The following is a 13,637-nucleotide window of genomic DNA, read 5'->3' as shown; positions in this document are numbered from 1 at the left end:
GTCACGTGTCTAAAGGCATTGTATATTTCTTCATTTCAGAACGATTGGTATTAACATGTCTCTGTAATAGGATTTGAAATATTGCACACCAGTTACATAACATTCCCAGTAGGGGTTGGCAATGGAGTTGATCACATGGGTTAAGCACAAGAACTAGTTGGCGTGAATAAAATAAAATTGAATACCTGTCTTAAATATCTACCGCTCAAACGGCTAACTTAACGATAAGTGCCGTACAAATCACCATGTTAAGTGACATTTTTAAAATATTGCTACATGTTTATAGAGGGTTTGAAGACTGTGAGACGTCAAGGATAGTTATAAGAATATATGTGCGTGTTTTAGGAACACTGGGGATAAATGCAAAATTGGAATACAATTGCACAAATGCCAGAAGAGGAGGATAAATACTACTTTATCATGACCCACTTACGTCATTGAAGCAGGCTGACACGATCTGAATAAATGGGGTAAAAGAACTCAATAATGCACCAAAGGTATAGACACAAGACAACGAGTGGTTGTTGTACATGTTTTTTTCTTTCTCTTGAGTTATTTTTCAAAAAACGAAACATCACATTTAGCGAGTGTTTATTGTAACATTGGAGAAATAACATACGAGAATGAAAGAAATACTGTATATAACAATCTCGAGTAAGAGTGACCTGTTTTTACCACAACAGAAAAGCTATTATGACAACAAATTAACCTGTTCTGTTTCATCGTATGCTCTTTCACAATATCACGTTAGTAGAAAGATATGACCTTAAATAAAATGTCGTTAATTAATATGCACAGCTGACAATTGCGGAAATATTTGCAGACATTAACATTTACGGTTAATTATTAGAAATAATTATCAAGGTTATTATTTATCAAAGCGATAATTTAATAGAAATTTATATAAAAATAATTAACACAAAAGCAATGTTGAACTGCTGTTTGCGTGTTATCATTTCCACGACCCCATGAAGCGGGCTTTAAGTGTTATACAACCTAAACGTTTTGAACTACTTGTGCGTAAAAAATGGTCCTGGTCAAAAGTCATCTTATCAACCAATCAAAAAGCGTTAAATAAACGTGGAATAAACTGACTGTTATTCAACAGTTGTAATGCTCATTTCATGTCTTGGGAGTTAAATATCACCAATCTACTGTGGTAGAAATCTTCAAAACAACATCTTTAATATTTCTGAGATACAATTTCTTTCCTGATATCTATTGAGCTGCAGACATGATCCCATAAGTCTGATAGAGCTTTTTTCGTCCTATTTCGAACACAAGTAGTTAGGTGTATGTAATAACTAACTCATGCGTAATATAGACAACGAAATATCTACCCAAGAGTGAGATTAATAAATCTGAGCGCTAAGTTCGAATATCTTACTTCGAGAGTTACAATCCCTATGCCCGTGTGTCTACATTAGTACAAATGAGTGATTTATGTCTGTTTCCAGGAACATATCCATCGTGACGGACGCAATGCGCTGTATTATCATCAATGACGGGTGAATTACGTTACATAAGTGAGAAATCGGCCCTCTGTTAATACGTTGACGTCTAGAACATACGTCCTTCGGACCTCGCTCTTACACTCAACCAATACAGATAGGTAAATACATATTTGCTTCTCTAACAAAAGCAGGAACGTCCCGGTTAAGTGTGGGATATTGGTAGTTTAGCTATTCTTTAACTAAAATCAACATACATAGGATTGTTTACAAACAAGTGAAATAATACATGAATTAATTGATACATTATGTATATGCATATAAAACTGCGTCATCCAATTTCGTCTTTCTTATCTTTTTCCCCCCTTTTTTAACAAATTAGTAAACAAAAGATATAAAGGTGCATTAAAATTTGGGCTGTCAGACATCCCGTCCCTCTGGATTTCACACCTTTGTTTCGTATTACCATTGACTAGTCCTAGAAAGACGACAGGAACAAATTAGCTGTGTGGTACTTAATCAATATAGTAGACGTTTACCTTCCATAACACATTATCTTAATCCGTTACATTTTAGCAAGAATCCCGAGTTTCATTTATTTTATTAGTTATATTGACTGTGAACACCTGTCGAAATTCATTTTGTTTTTAAGTATTTATTTATTATATATTATTTGTATAACGTGGATCATTCAAAGATGTTGTATTTCATATCATAAACTATATTGTTACTGTGTTAAGATTAATATTCTTCGTTCATTCCTACATATACATGTACGTGCCGCATGGAATACGGCGCAGTTCATCCGTTTGTGTCGTTCTGATCGTAATATGTTTTTTTACCAATTAAAAATACCAATCTGTGTAGCTATCCTGGTACATGTATCTGCTAGATCAATTAGGAATGACAAGCAGTCTAATTTACGTTTGGATTTACCGTACAAGAATTATCGAAATACAAATCTGTATTCAAAGGTGCTGATATTTTGTGTCTTTTGTACCATATTGATGATATTGCATGAGAGGGCAAGGTCACTGGACATCAATAATTTACCTTACGAGTATCTTAGCACAGCTAGAATGTCCAGATAAAAGTACGCATGATCGGACTTTGATTGCTTGATAGGCCAATGTGTCTATTTGCTTTCGGCTAAAGGCAACACAATATTGGCTAGTATGCATTAATACTACACTGTATGGCAAATGATTGTCATCAAATGTGTGATTTATGGGATTATCTGTTAATCTAATGTACCGAGTTGAATAGTTCATAAATTCACATGCTACTTTCTTTTGGTTGCGGCTGAATGCAACGGATAACACAAACAGGAGCAAAATCGCATATAAAATGGGACAAACATTAAACAAAAATGTCGTATTTTCATGTAACAAACATTGTAAGAAAAAAGAACTATCCCCATAAGCTGAAATAGACATTATGAATTCGAAAGTATTTACATGGAATGAAACAAGCATTAAGAAATTACAATAATGGGTATATTTATTAACATCGGACGGGACGGACACATTTGACGGCCATTACAAAAATAATACTTGTTTACATGTCTTGAAAAAGAAATTATAAACACGAGCTCATGTAAACATGAAATATGAGAATAAATTTATATATATCGACATAAACTTAACAGACATTTCATACACTCGAATATTTACATAAACTGCAACAGACATTTGATATCATCGAATAATCACAAAAACTGTAAAATGCATTATATATCCTCGAATAATTACATAAACTGTAACATTAATTTTCCATCCTCGAATATTTACATAAACTATAACATACATTTTCCATCCTCGAATGTTTACATAAAGTGTTAAAGACAATGCATTTCAGTAATGCTATACCAAGGACAAGCATTTTGCAAAGCGTCTAAATAAAAAATCACCAACATTACACTGCCGTGTCATTTGTGCAAATTCGGTCATATATATTACACACAAAGCATAGAGGCGTCAGTAAAAAGCACTACATGCTTTCAAACTAGGCATTTCTTTGCACAGAGAAACCTCATTTATAGATGTGACTCGAGTGAAATGTTGGCTTTTTTCATCTCAAATATAAATCACAAAATTAAGACCAAGGTATTACAGTTCATCCTGCAATATATTAGAAAGCATGATGATTTGACGTTGGTCCTGTTGTACTGTGGTGATATATCTTTTTAATTAAACAAAACCCTGAAATTTTTTCAGTTTATAAACAATTTGAAAATTTTCTAAGAACTCATTTTTCATTGTCTGTTTTAATACACTTGTGGGATTTTTTCCGTGTGTGCAAACTTATTTTCCAACCACAAAGACTACTTTTCAGAATGTGTAAATTTACCTCAGTAACATGCTACGCATATGAAACCTCAATAGAAAAACATATCACCAGAAACGTCGCGCTAATTGCAGTTTTACATGACATTTGTACATTTGCAAGCGACAGGCTATCAATATCATGCTGATCCTAATCCCGCATTTCGATTTAGCTGTATATACCATAACTTGGTAAAACAAATGGGGATGATTGAGTTTTCTGTTAATGAAAAAAACCAATTCAATTCTTTCTATTTTGATTAACTTGAAAAACAAGTCTGATATCAAGGTCGTATTGATATCTTTAAGCTTGCTTGGGCGATTCAATAAAAATTAATACAAGATATTTAGTATAAATAATATAAATAAATGTATCTTTGAACTGATGTATTCAAAAATACCTCAAATGGAAAAGGATATTAATAAAAGTAATCAATTTTGCTCCAAGCATAGGTATTATTGGTTGTTAGAATGTATTTTGGTAGTAACAAACAGATACACATACATGTACACACGTGTTAAGACATTGGCATAGCTAAAATGCATCATATACCTTGCAAAACACTGTCGTCAGCGTACTGTTATTTCCAACCAACAAAGCTCTTTTTCTACCATTATATTGTCAGACAATGCCTTATTGTCTTTCTAGTTATTATCTACAAATTACTTTTATATCTTGTCTACTCCGCAGTGGCCGTTAATCATAAGTTAACTGTAATCCTCATTATTGTCATCAAAAACATATTTTGTTTAGGATTTTATACAATAGGATAATCCTCTGATGGTTTATAACTGAACCAGAAGCTTAATTAGTGTTTTGGGTGCTGACTGACGTTATCTAGAATATGAAATGTTTTGAATCGACAGTAGTTTTATACATACATTCCCTAAAGAGAGGATTGCTAATAATTCAGAAAATATCACCATGTTTTGCTTCTTTTTACACTCACAATAATCACTGGCATTTCGTGTCTAACTCATTAATCACAATTTACAAGACGTTTATTCTTCCGGATATAAACCATTCAGCATGATTACACTCTATCTATAGTGAAATATCTTTCCAAACTCGTGAGCAAATGAAAAGTATCAATGTGGCTACTCGAACAGCTTAAAGACTATACATTGCCACCTTTGTAGAAATATCGACATTGACAGTGACCGGCGACCTAGATTGTGTGAGAAAGAAGACGAACTCACCGGCTGTTTCTGACAGACCTAAGTCCCGAGGGAGGGTTATTTCCCTAGTTAAACACGGGGAAATCTAGAGAGTACTTTATGTGCTTGTACAAGTTAATTATCTCAAAGGTGACGTGTAGTCTTCAAGTATGTTCTGTTAAATGTCTAATTTGCGTTAGAACATTGTCTGCTTGACTTAATTGTCACACTGAACTCCATGATTCCTTTAAAAATGTTTTAGGTATCACACATATCATGGGATTCATTTAGGCCTTGTCACATTGTGGTCCCCTGTGTTTATAAGTAAAATAAATGGAATTGTCATTTCGTAGACATACTACACAATTTATAAAAGGGAAATCTACTGGAACATGAGAGAGAAACAACGAGGTCGCACAGCTAAGTCATATACAATCTTGTTACATCAATGAACACAAAAACACACACAATACATCTTATCGCTGAAAGAGCTTCTTTTCCGAGGCAAGTTAACCCTCAACCTCGTAACCATTATGAATGTTTAGTACATCTTTGCTGCATTCCTATGTTGTTATGAATATGGATATTAGCAGCTCATTTAGGGGTTTTGTCTTATAATGGTATGTACTTAGGTAAATTGCCTGTGTAAGGTGCAGAACACTCAAGCATAATATTTGATTCAGCACAACGTCGAAAATCTACGACAAAATGGCGTCACATGTATCAGTAGATTATGTGTACAATTTTTAAATTTCTAATCTGCAAGTATGTTGTAGACTTCATGACTGATACCTAGTTTTTATCTTATAAGCGTGGATCAATCCTTACCGAATGTTCATATAGCTTACTTTGATTATATTTCAAAATTGTGTTTGTTAGTTTTGACCGTAGCTTTTGAATCCTTAACGGTTACAGCTCAGAAATGCTGTAAATTGCAGGATATGCCAGCCAAGGCCATAAGACCCCTTTTCATTGACCCCCGAGATCCACCTTAAAGAGATATTATGGTTCAATACAAAATGTAGACTGTCGTAGTTCTAATAAATTGGATCTAATATTCTTCATGAAACATGAAATCTATTAGATTAGTAGAGGTAATGCCAAATTCTTCTTGAAGCCTCGTCTGGATTCCATATCATATTGATGTTCAATAAAGTATGTTAAAAAATGCTCCATTTATATTCATTACAACATCTGTGTTATATAGTGTACTCAATTGGTGCTTATAAATGGAAACTATAAATATATATATAGTATTGCTTTAATGTATTTTATTGCATTTTTTTGCCAGTGAAATATCGAAATTTATCTGATCGAACTTGCAGATGTGAGCGATGAAAAAATAAGACCTTGCAGTGAAAATATAGGTTTTGTGAAAAAATGATTTTTCGTTTTTGACCAATCAGAACTAACTTTTGTATTCACCTCATTGAAACTTGCCGATTATTCCAATCGAAGCGAATATAGATAAATAAATAACTTTACTGTATTTCTGAAATATTCAGACTAGTTTTTAATAAAAACAAAAACAAACAAAAAACACCTCTTCTGACGTTAGCTTTTCATGCACAAATTATCCGATAACAGCATAAAACGCTTCAATTGCGTTGATCAGTCCTTTCAACAAGGCGCCGTGGATTAACGTCACAAAGAGACGAAGTCATGAATTATGATACGGAGTCTCACACTTTTTGGCACTTTAAATTTTTCGATGCTTTTAATTTTGTTTTTTTTTATTATGAAATGTAATAAAAGGAAACTTGAACGATTTCCCGGTGAATATTACATATAATTCTCTCGTATGACAGAATATTTAAATCTTTTTCACTCGTGCTTCGTACTCGTGAAAATAGCAATATTCTGCCATACTCATGAGATTGTATGCAATAGTCAACGAGAAGCTATTTGATATCCTCTATATACATGTAGCTAACTCGATATTTCCCCGTTTCACTATGTCGTATTTTTATTTTTATTTTTCACATAACCATCTTATTATCCAGTTAACTCAACCGTGCAACGTTTTTGCATATGTCACTGGTGTAATATACCCCCGAGCGTTTTACATTAGCGGTACCGGTCTAAAGTTCATTTTGAGTCGTAATATAGACAATGACGTGCATCATGAAATGTTAATAGCTCAACAAAATGGCTGTCTTCGCTTAATTAGGCCCTTCACATTTTAAAGTATTTGTCTTTTTACAGTGTTCATTACCTTTTTAAAATTGATGTTTTGTAACAATTACCGAAAGAACCAGGGACATGGGGAAATGCTTTACCTTTTTTTCTACGCAATTGGTGATATTGGAGTGGATGCCAATGGATTTATTTTTCAAATCAGTATACACATTTGTCTTCTTCTAGGCTACCAGGTCAGGAAACACTTATTGAGCTTCAACATGTTTAATCACGGAATTGCCACTCTTGATATATATGTGCATTGACCGCAATTCACGTGGAACCTGCCGATACAAAGGACTTTTCTATTAGGACTAATCGTTTGGTATAGAGCAAATGGAAAATAAGGATGCGCTTGGTGTTTGACAGTTTGATGGTAATGCTTGTTTACGTTGTGGAATATACGCACCTGTAAAATGGATATCGATGATTGAAGCCTGTTCCTCCAATTGCATATAAGGTTATAAATTAATGTTTTCAAGTTTGACCTAGTTATTACCCAAGGTCTGCTTTATTGGGCTGCAGCAGAAGTGTAAAAATCTGGCCAATATTGAAAACACTAACTCATGATAACATTTTATATCAACTGACCCATTTATATGTAAATAAACCGCTCATAGTTTTATTCATGCCATTTAGTATTGCAAACTGTGAGATATATACTCGGCTATATATTATTTCATGTCCAATTCTTGTTTTTCTCCATCATCAAAAATAAGCAGGCTAGTAAAATAGAACTTCATTGATTTTGTTTTCTTACATAAAATTATATATCTTTGGCGTGATTTGACATTCTACGACAGTATGCTTCAGTGAGGTAGCACTATAAAATCGGTATTAGTTCCGCGCTATCGCAAGGAGACAAACACATACCACAACCTCCCAAAAGACACTGATTCACCACACGCATACATCTCGTACAACACAAAGTCAAACCAAACGTAAGATTCACTCCATGTTCTTGCTCTCAAAGTCCTTTTATGCTCTTATCCATCATGACTCTGTTCTCTACATCAGAGAATATTACACAATAAGTTGTTTTTAGATACGACGTCTTTTTCACTTGAAGTGTGTATATTTTGAATCTATCAACTGAACAGTCGCAAGAGACGAATATGTTTTGAAGTAAATCTTTAGTCATTTTGTGATCCGTAATGAAATAAAGCTATCAAAATTAAAATTATCGAGAGAGTTCATATGGGCAATTCGTTGCATCCGTTTCAAATATTTGCAAAGGATGGGGAAAATAGCAGACTAACAGTATTCGACACCATGGCACGACCATGACATTGTGATCTGTAAGTTGAATTAAGTCCAATGTCATACCGATGAAAGCAAAATATGATATGACTTGATAAAACTCTTCTTATCCTTCCTTATTCTCAACCAATCACATGACCGAAAGGTCTACTTGCATATGGATATATTTAAAGATCTGAGAGTGGAATAACACGCCGTATTGTAGTAGACATATATTAATATTTCTGCACGTACTGACTTTCTGAATTTTACTATAATTCTAATATCACAAATAGAAAAATTCAATGTTGGTGATTCTACATGTTCAACTAATCTACAATAATGTTTGGTTAAATGAATTGTAGGTATGGTGGACCAGGAAGCTGCTAAATTAGATTTACCTACATGTATATGTGTCGATGATATTCACAAGTAATTTATCTTCTTCAAGTGCTGGAATGCTTTTTTGACGAAGGGGGGGGGGGGGGGGGGGGGGGGCAGTTTGCTCGTAGCGCCATTGGATTGTGACTACCTTAAAAAGACTTAAAGTTTATAAGAGTTTCTGTTAATAGATCACCTTTATATAAAAATTACGTGACCCATTCATTGCCGACTTGAAAAGGGGGGTAATTACATACAGGGATCTTGTAGAGCAATATATATACACTGAAGCATGCGCATGAAGTTGCAAGTAATATTGACAGGTTCTTATTGTATTACGCGGAATTTTATGCAATCAGTCACTTCTGTTAACCTGATTCAGCGCCTGTGAGTCCGTGTGGTACTCCGCGTGCCGGTTCCGAAAATAGATCTCTTCAGTAAATTGATTTGCCTCTACCATTACTTCCAATAATCTGTTTAAGTCATTAATTCAATGTTAATCTAATAACTGCACATGGTATTTAGATATTTTTACATAAAGTAAAATCTAGTTATTCCACAGATTTCGAAATATTTTATATGTGTGTCTGCAGCCCAACATTCAATTTACGATTATCATGCATTTTATCAAATAATCTACACCGAAAACAACTAAACCTTTTGATGCCTCAAATTCGGGATACAGTAAAGTCACGATGATTGGTGAAATATTGAATATTTTCTATCTAATTACCCAAACGTTACCAAATTGTCTTACAAAAAATTCTAGAAAAAATTTGATAGAAGAAGAAAAAGCATACAGAGGTATTTTATAGATTTAAATTTATTCATGAAAGAGATTAACACAGTCGTTTTCGTAATGTGACTTTTGTATACCATAACCAGTACTGGAAATAAGACGTTTCGGTGACTACTCTCACATTCCACAGAAAAATGACCAGCGAAGCCCAAAATTCGGTCAGACGTACTTGTTGCTGCAGCGAAGGCAAAGAAAATGATTGGGTAGAATCACAACATAATCCACAACTCACAGAGTCAATGTGAGTATGTAAGACAAAAATCAACGAAAGGTGAAACATTAAAAGCCACCATAAGTTAGCAGTAACTTCACGACCATTGATAATCCAACCTTTGCTTTTCTATTTATTATCCTAGGATATTGTAACTCGGACCACTCAGTATTGGTTCACGGTCTATTCTTAGATGAAGAATACATACTTTTGAATTATTGACGTTACTGAGCAGATTTGAGGGAAATTAAATGAAAATAAACATTTAGGGGATTATAAAGTTTAACTTGATAAGGCTTTATATTTATGAACAAAAACACACAGAGCTGCAATCCATTTCCGTTGTTATTATAGTCAGTGTAAGTTGAAATATCAATACAAACCTATTAATCACGGCAAAAATTAAACAAAAGACGATGCAGCACTAAAGTGAACATGGATCGTTGAATGAGGAAACCCGTTAAAACGAAAGTAGTAGTGATACGTTAGGGTATTCTGCCGTCTGTGTATTACTTATCATATCATAATTATTTCCCATTCTCCAACGCATTTGATCACGAATTATATGTAAATATTGATGGCGACTTTATAATGAAATCCGCAATTTTTGTCTCGTTACTCTTCAGCATCCCCGTACTTCAAAAAATTAATGTATTTGTATTATACTGATTTTGTTTTAAATCTTATTTTCGAGAAATATGTGCCTGTATCATTGTGTTTCTTATATATAGCATAACAGAGTATAAAATGTGCATATACATGTATTAATATTACTGAACCAGGAAGTATATACTTGTAGGTGAAGACGGTTACAAAAATACTCAGCAAAAATTACTTCTAGTGCAAATGGTATTGATCATGTATCGCAACAATTGAAATATGAATAACATGGTCTCAGATACGCATCATAGCTACAACATTTTAACGTTGAACATGTCTTTTCTCTTTGATAAAGAACTTGATGTGAGACTCATGCGTGTCGTTAGATTGTCCAATAGTTTGTATGTGGCGAAGGTGCGGTGATGGACGCCCGTAAACCATCATATATCGGACTATATTTAATATTGCTACATTGGCTTTATAAAATATCAATTATAGGTGAGTATTGTCCTTGGGTAGGTCAGTGTCACTCGTACGATGTTAATACGCCTGTTGATATCACTATATACTATAGAAGTGGTACACAGGGGACACAGCAAAGGTGTACAGATACGTGTATACTGTACAATACACCCATCCAATGCCACACAGGAAATTAGATACCTAGTGCTTTCATTGATATCAAGTCAATCACATGCTATGAATATTTTATCGATTTGTGCAGGTAATCAAGATAGGTGGCCGATAATACCTCCTTTGTTTGCAGACTGTTCCAGTCTCGACCTCGGAAATAGATAGGATTGTCTGTTGTCGCATGGGTATCGGGAAACCATGCATAAAAAGTGGATAAAGCTTAGGCCTGTGTCTACTTGCAATTGGTGGGCCCATGTAAAAACGTCCTTCGATACATTCACCGGGGAATCCGTCATTTCTGATGTCTTAACGGTTTGAACAAATTAAAGATAAGTGCAAAATGACGGTATTTAAAATGAAAATCGACCGCAGCGTAAACAAACATGCGGGACGCCGAACACAAAAAGACATGATGATGACTTTTTTCCCCAATCCTCTCAGGCTGGGAATGTCTTGAAATATTTGTATAACCACTGGTGATTTGATATGGACATGACCTCAGAATAATGTATTCCCCTTAATTCAAGACGTGAGTTGGAGCCAATCATCCGTGCGTCAGAATCAATTTTGATATAACCTTTGACCTACATTGATGTAACTCTAATTGTCTAATATGTTTGTACGGGCCTTTACGTCTTTGACACCTTGTGAAAATGACACAGGATACTACTACAACAAAGCATAGAAGAAAGGCAAGAAAAAAAACTATAGTAAAGTAAACAGATCGCAGCTGTTCTGAGGATACAGGTCATCCTATGAGAAGGAAGAAATTTCTCGATTCTGGAAGTCTTTTATTTGGGCTGCCGTCTATCCCCTTAGAGTCCTCTACTCCTTATACATAAGTCATCAAAAAATCAAGTTGGGATGCAAATAGTCACGTCTACGAATACGCAGAAACATACAGCACATCACTCTCCTCAACTTCTCCATGGGCTGCTATATTCTAAAGAATTCCGCCTTTTTGCCCATTTATGTAGAAACTCAAAATATGGATATATTTGTTCCTGCCGCAGAGTGAGTTGCTTGATACGGATATCAATATCTCATTTTGTTGTTAAGGAACACTAGAATAATTATGACAATATCGTGAAGTGTAGGAGGTGATGGTTGAGTTAGAACCCTTATTTTTATTATGTTTATTCAGTTTTGTATTCTTAATTCTTTAATTACTAAAAATTATGAGAAATTTTTGAAAAGCATTAATTTGTGACTTAAGGTTTTTTTTAAGTGTGCAGATGAATATGATAAATCTAATATGCAACTTTATTAGACATTTGCCCTTACTCTTCAACTTCGACAAACTATTTAAAACAACACTGATGGACAGATGTGGAACTAGAATCTGTAAACAAATTGACTAGTATACAGCTATGGTGTTAAAATCGTGGTGTTCGACGAGAGATTGGATTGACCATTTATTCGTCTAGACAGGATAGCATCCGATGTCCATTTAGATATACGAGAAGAGGAGATGGACAACACATACTTTTAAACATCATTTGCTTATGTATTGCTTGGGTAATAACGCCATGATTAGACTGAAGAGTTACAGCGACCAAAGCATTCGGCAGGCTTCGACGTTCATCCAGACACATAACAAATTAATGCCTGTACCCAGAGGCGTTGGTGGGAGTTCGGCATAGTTACTTATTTGATGTATAACATTTGCAAGAAAAAACATTTTTTTACGTCTGATTACGAGAATATCATCATTCAGAGGAGGAAAGTGCCGCTGAGTCATAACCATATTTAAATGGCGCACTCAGGGTTTCCGGTAGGGCAGAATATTATATCGTCAATTTATCATTATTCATAGTTGTTTGGCTGTTTTAAGGCCTGGGTCAGATACTTTATATCTCCGGCTCTATGATATGTGAACCATTGTCAGCTGCTATTCTATTGTATTAAGAGATTCCCAAGGACAATAGTTCAGGATACATCCAACTTTCAATTGTACATGGACATTGTGGCACCTACAGACAGAGAGGTCGATGTGACCCAATGTTTAGGGGCAAGGCATCGTTGGTTAATGAGACAGTCCACGAATCGCATCCTATTCAGAACTTCAAATACGAAAATTATACATCCTAGCCTGTATTGCTTTATTAAAGAGAGCAGCGTGTGACGGTGTGTGAGTTCCATGATGTTGCCAACAATGCATAAATGCTAGTGGAAATCCTTATCCCAACCGTCATATACAGTATACTAGAGATTCATAAAAGTAATTAAATGTAATTTGATATGTCCAGAAACTTATAACTCGCCATACGTATTTATGGTTTCTTTTTTTCTGTATTAATGAATTTATTTTCGGATATAATTGGACAAAATACTAATTTATGAGATCCGTTTATGATATCAAACTAATACTACTACTGAAGGAAAACATGGTTGCCTTAGATAGTATCCGATAATTGACATGGACGCCGGCGATCTGAGCTATCAATAACATATATTTACATAACTTCTTAAAAACATAAATTTTGCAACTTGCAGACATTATTTACAATGATTTTATCTCACTTATCTATTCGAAAAGTTTTGATAATCATTATATCTTTTATATCGTCAATAAACAGTGATAACTGGCTGGATACAATATAAATCCTTTACTGAACATGGTAGGTAAAACTGAACGCCGAGCTCGATATTGTGTTTGGTAG

This window comes from Pecten maximus, chromosome 1 (assembly GCF_902652985.1).
Source record: "Pecten maximus chromosome 1, xPecMax1.1, whole genome shotgun sequence".
NCBI classification, from domain to species: domain Eukaryota; kingdom Metazoa; phylum Mollusca; class Bivalvia; order Pectinida; family Pectinidae; genus Pecten; species Pecten maximus.
This window is presented reverse-complemented; position numbering follows the sequence as displayed.